The sequence below is a fragment of the Pongo pygmaeus genome, chromosome X (genome assembly GCF_028885625.2).
Source record: "Pongo pygmaeus isolate AG05252 chromosome X, NHGRI_mPonPyg2-v2.0_pri, whole genome shotgun sequence".
Lineage (NCBI taxonomy): Eukaryota > Metazoa > Chordata > Mammalia > Primates > Hominidae > Pongo > Pongo pygmaeus.
In genome coordinates this window covers 9399391-9405701 of record NC_072396.2, presented here as the reverse complement: position 1 = coordinate 9405701, position 6311 = coordinate 9399391, and positions in this window count along the sequence as shown.

Sequence of the window (6311 nt, the reverse complement as noted above, 5' to 3'; positions counted from 1 at the left end):
CAACAAGCAGAAGAAAGAATCAGCAAATGTGTATACATTGCATTTAAAATTAGTAGATAAATTATTATTACTCAGAATTCTCCTGAGAACCTAAGAACTCTCACTAATACAGCTCCTCAGACTCAATAATTCATCTATTTATCTATCTTTCGTCTATATACCTATCTATCTTTCTATATATTTTTTCTGTATAAGTGACATTTATTGAACATGATATTTAAAAGACTCTGTAAACTAGATCTTCTTTGTATTCTGCTAAGACTTGCTGCTTCTGACTTGAGTGTGCATGTGCGTGTCTGTGTTGGTCCTTCCGAGTGCCTCATATTTGCAGCTCCTTATTCTTTGGTGAGAATAAACACAAGGCATTTTACTTGCATTGCTTCTTCATTTACAGTGTGTTGATAGTCCTGTTTAATGAAACTCTGACCAACTATCTCCCTCTTGTGGAAAACATTTATTGGTGTTTCACTCTATCTAGAGAAGACAAGGCTGCCTTATTGTGTTTAGTACTGTACTTTATTTCCTCACTGAGACTCTCTTTGTTTAATTTTTATCTGAAAAGCCAGATTCATAAAGTATGAGTGTATTAGTCTGTTCTTGCATTGCTATAAAGAAATACACAAGACTGGGTAATTTATAAAGAATAAAAGTTTAATTGGCTCACAGTTTTGCAGACTGTACCGAAAGCATGGCAGCATCTGCGTGGCTTCTGGGGAGGCCTCAGGAAACTTACAATAATAGTGGAAGGTGAAGGGGGAAGCTGGCACATCTTACACGGCTAGAGCAGGAAGAACGGGGTGTGGGGAGGTGCTACACACTTTTAAACAACCAGATCTTGTGAGCACTCACTCACTATCACAACAGCAGCACTGAGAGGGAAATCTGCTCCCAAGATCCAATCACTTCCCACCAGGCCCCACCTCCAACACTGGAGATTAAAATTGAACATGATATTTGGATGGGGACACAGATCCAAACCATATCAATGGATCTGGCAGTTCTTGTTTTAATTCAGGTAGAAAAATCCTTCTAAAATGAGCATTTAAATTTTAAATATTTCTCACCTACTCCTCTTTTGGTTCCATTATTCGACTTCAGTCTAATGGAGCAAATCTCAATTGTTACTGAATTTATTTTGGTTTTCTACTTCTCCTGTCTATCAAAACAGAACATTACTCAAAAAAGAACATTTGACAGATAATTATAAAAAAGCACAAAGAGTCACCTACAATTCCACCTTCAGTGAAAAATCCTCTGATATTTTAGCATATTTGCTTGTTATCTTTTCTCTAGTATATTTGATACTTCGTGTTAATGGTCAAGATCATATGGAGTATGTAATATTGCATCCTTAAGCCCTTTTTTATAATCTGCTTTATTCACCTATTGAAACAAGACCAGATCTGGCTTTGGAATCTTCTGGAAATAGCCTCCTGTAAAATGAAAAAGGTCTTGCACTGAAGGGCTCAGGAAAATCTAGGTTCAGCTCACTCTAACAAACAATAATTTTGTTGACAAATTACTTTAGGCCCAGTGCGGTGGCTCACGCCTGTAATCCCAGCACTTTGGGAGGCCGAGGAAGGCGGACCACCCAAGGTCGGGAGTTCGAGACCAGCCTGACCAACGTGGAGAAACCCCGTCTCTACTAAAAATACAAAATAAGCCAGGCGTGGTGGCGCATGCTTGTAATCCCAGCTACTCAGCAGGCTGAGGCAGAAGAATCACTTGAACCCAGGAGGCGGAGTTTGCAGTGAGCAGAGATCGCGCCATTGCACGCCAGCCTGGGCAACAAGAGGGAAACTCCATCTCAAAAACAAAAAAGCAAATTACTTTAATGTCAAGGATCCTGCCCTGATTCTTTCACTTACCATGAATCCCTTCAGTCTCTCAGATACTTTGCCATTAGTTCTGAAAATTTCAGTACATAACTATAATAACAATAGCTAACCCTGTTTACTCTTCTAAGTATTTTATGGTATGAATTCAACAACAGGTCTACCAATTAGGCACAATAATTGTCCCTATTGTAAGGAATAAGATTAAAGCACAGAAAAGTGAAGTAACTTGCTCAAGATTACACTGCTACTAAGTGGGGAAACTGGGATTTAACCCTCTGGCAGTCTGACTACAGAGTCCATGGTTTTAATCACTATATTATCTGGCCTCTCTGGTAACTGAAAAAATGCATATGAAAGCAGTCTGAATACTACAAATTGATGAGCAAATATAAAATGAATCCTTGCACATTCCATTACAGAAAAAAAAACAACTATGAGCCACATTTTCACGGGTAATAAAAGCACTGAAAAGAAGTTTGGAGCTTATTGAATTATTTTTTAACTATTCAAATGAGAATTTAATTTCTGAAAATATACTAGGCCTGGGTCTATGCATGAATCAAATATTTAAGTTTCAAAATAATTTTAATGTTAGACATTTTTAAAAATTAATAGAATTTATTTCTTTTTAGGACAATTACTTTTTACTTTACTTTTTAATTTTAACATACAATACACACACCTCAGCTTCACATCTTTGTTCGTGGAACCCAGGAGGACGGTTGATCGTAAATTTGTTTCAGAGATATCTATATTGAAGCTCTAAAAAGCCACGCAAAGCCCAGGTACCTATTAAAATAAGTCAACCTGGCCCTTTTATCCTGAAAATTACCTAGCATGTGGCTTATCCCAATTGCCACCAAAAAAGTTCTGATTACTTAGGATACTTCATATATCGTGAAGTAATGAATGAATAGAAGTGATACTAAAGACATTTTACAATCAGTATGGCACTGGTATCAACCAATCAAAAATTATATTGCATCTATTAGAGTGGATGTGCTATTTTTCAGCTGGAGATTTCAGCAAATCTATCAGATTCTGATTCACGCCATACCCCTTCCTAGCTGTGGTCTTGGGTAATTTCATTACTCTTTATTTACTTCTTTTTACACCCCAACTTTTATTTTAAATTCATGGGTACATGTGCGGGCTGTTATACAGGTAAATTACATGTCATGGGGATTTGGTGTACATATTATCTCGTCACCCAGGCGTTAAACATAGTACTCAATAGGTTGTTTTTTGATTCTCAGCCTCTTCCCACCCTCCACCCTCAGGTCCTGGTGTCTATTCGTTTCTTTGTGTCCATGTGTTCTCAATGTTCAGCTCCCACTTATAAGTGAAAACACGTGGTATTTGATTTTTTGTTCCTGTTAGTTTGCTTAGGATAATGGCCTCCAGCTCCACCCATGTTGCTGCAAAGGACATGATCACCTTCTTTTTATGGCTGCATAGCAGTCCATGGTGTATATGTACCACATTTTCTTTATCCAGTCTACCATTGGTGGGTATTTAGGTTGATTCCATGTGTTTGCTATTGTGAATAGTGCTGCAATGAACATACACGTGCAAGTGTCTTTATGGTAGAATGATTTATATTCCTTCAGGTATATACCCAGTGATGGAATTGCTGGGTCAAATGGTAATTCTGTTACAAGTTCTTTCAGAAATGATCACACTATTTTCTACAATGACTGAACTAATTTACATTCCCACCAGCAGTGCATAAGCATAAGCATTCCCTTTTCTCTACAACCTCATCAGCATTTGTTTTTTGACTTTTTAATAGTAGCCATTCTGACTGGTGTGAGATGGTGTCTCATTGTGGTTTTGATTTGCATTTCTCTAATGATTAGTGATATGGTTTGGATCTATGTTCCCACCCAAATCTCATCTCAAATTGTAATCCCCATGGATCAAGGGAGGGACTTGTAATCCCTCGAGGGAGGGAGGTGATTGGATCATGTGGTGGTTTCCCCCATGCTGTTCTCTTGATAGTGAGTGAGTTCTCATGAGATCTGATGGTTTTATAAGGGGCTCTTCCCCTTTCACTCTTCTCTCTCCTGCCACCTTGTGAAAAGCTACTTGCTTCTCCTTTGTCTTCTGCCATGATGGTAAGTTTCCTGAGGCCTCCCCAGCCACGTGGAACTGTGAAAAATCACCTGGTGACCATTGAACAGGCCCTGGAGACGGAAAAAAAAAAATTCTTATCTGAGGAATTTAGAAGGGAGCAAAGACCGCTTGGTGACCATCAGACAGATCATCCAGAGGCAAAACTCCTTATCTGAAAAATTTAGAAGGGAACAAAGACCTCCTGGTGACTATCAAATGGGCCTGGAGGCAAAACTTCTTATCTGGGAATTTAGAAGTAACTAAACTTCCCTGGTATCTAAGTTGGCATCTGGTTCCAGGCCACTTTCAACTTTTATAAGTAACTAAAATTTCTCTACATCTCTGGAATGCTGTGCTGAAACTCATTTTACAACCCTGAGCTCCTGCCTTAAGGTCTATTGATACCGCTAAGGAAAAATCCACCGAGGCATGCTCAGTCCTCTTGCTGAGGCACCCAATGTAGTGTTCTTCCTTCCTAATAAACTTTCCTTTTTCAAACCTATACTGTTGTTGGTAAATTCTTTTTACCAACCTGTGAGTTGACCACTTCCCACTGCCGGGGCTCTGACATCTTGCCTGCCAACCTCCTTTGTTTATAAATTACCCAGTCTCAGTAGTATCTTTACAGCAGTGTGAAAATGGACTAATACAGTAAATTCATTATAGGTAGTTAGGTATGAGTGGGGCAGGAGAGGGCTCTCTCCATTATACATGTCAGGTGATGGTTTGGCAATTATCACATTGCCTCTCTAAAAATGAGAATTTGGCAGTGCTAGGGAGAGATCGTTTCCTGATGGTCCACACCTGTTAACATCAAAATGTTAATTGAATGCAGGCCCCACAGAGAAGCAACTTCCTGGGCACACGTGTTAAGAGACAAAAATGTCCTGTAATCCCAGCACTTTGGGAGGCCAAGGTGGGCGGATCACGAGGCCAGGAGATCAAGGCTATCCTGGCTAACACGGTGAAACCCCGTCTCTACCAAAAATACGAAAAATTAGCCGGACATGGTGGCATGAGCCTATAGTCCCAGCTACTCGGGAGGCTGAGGCAGGAGAATCACTTGAACCCGGGAGGCAGAGGTTGCAGTGAGCCAAAATGGTGCCACTGCACTCCAGCCTAGGCGACAGAGCAAGACTCTGTCTCAAAAACAAACAAACAAACAAAAAAAAGAAAACAAAAATGGCAAAGTATGATCTTCCAGGTATATTCCACTGGAAAAGGGAAGAAAGCCTCAGATAGGCATGCATACCAACTCCCTAAACACACTGCGTGTGTGCACAGTTATAAAAGGTAAGGAAGACACTGCGCATGTGGGCTGCCCCAAGGGAAGAATCGTGGGAAAGAGGTGAGCCTAGGATCCAGGTTAAAGGCCCCTTTTTTGCTGTTTTCTTTTGCTCTCTATTCTCTCTTGGACCTTCAGGTGCCCGTTTGGGTCTCTGGGTCTCTTTCAAGTGAATTTTCCTTTCTTTCCTGTTCTAAAGCCTTTTAAATAAACTTCCACTTCTGCTCTGAAACTTACCTTGGTCTCCTTTTCTGCTTTATGCCTTTCGGTCAAATTCTTTCTTCTGAAAAGGCAAGGACTGAAGTTGCTGTGGGTGTGTATGGATTACTGCTGGTAACCTGGGTAACTTGGATCTCTTCCACTGGTAACAAATTGGTACTGCAGAGAGTAGGGTACTACTATAGAGATACTTGAAAATGTGAAAGTGACTTTGGAACTTTAATGGGCAGAGGTTGGAAAAGTTTTCAGGGTTCAGAAGAAGACAGGAAGATGTGGGAAAGTTTGGAGCTTCCTAGAGACTTGTTAAATGGTTGTGGCCAAAATACTGATAGTGATATGGACAATGAAGTCCAAGTTGAGGTAGTCTTGGACAGAGATCAGGAACTTGTCAGGAACTGGAGCAAAGGTCACTCTTACTATGCTTTAGCAAAGAGACTGGCAGCATTTTGCCACTGCCCTGGAGATCTGTGGAACTTTGAACTTGAGAGAGATGATCTGAAATTGGAACTTATGTTTAAAAAGGAAGCAGAGCATAAAGGTTTGGAAAATTTCCAGCCGGCCATGAGGTAGAAAAGAAAAGCCCATTTTCTGGGGAGAAATTCAAGCTGGCTGCAGAAATTTGCATAAGTAACAAGGAGCCGAATGTTAATAGCCAAGACAATGGGGAAAATATCTCCAGGGCATGCCAGAGGTCTTCACAGCAGCCTCTCCCATCACAGGCTTGGAGGCATAGCAGGGAATAATGGTTCCTGGGCCAGGCCCAGAGCCCCCACTGCTCTGTGCAGCCTTGGGACTTGGTACCCTGTATCCCAGCTGCTCCATCTCCAGCTGTGGCTAAAAAGGGCCAAGGTACA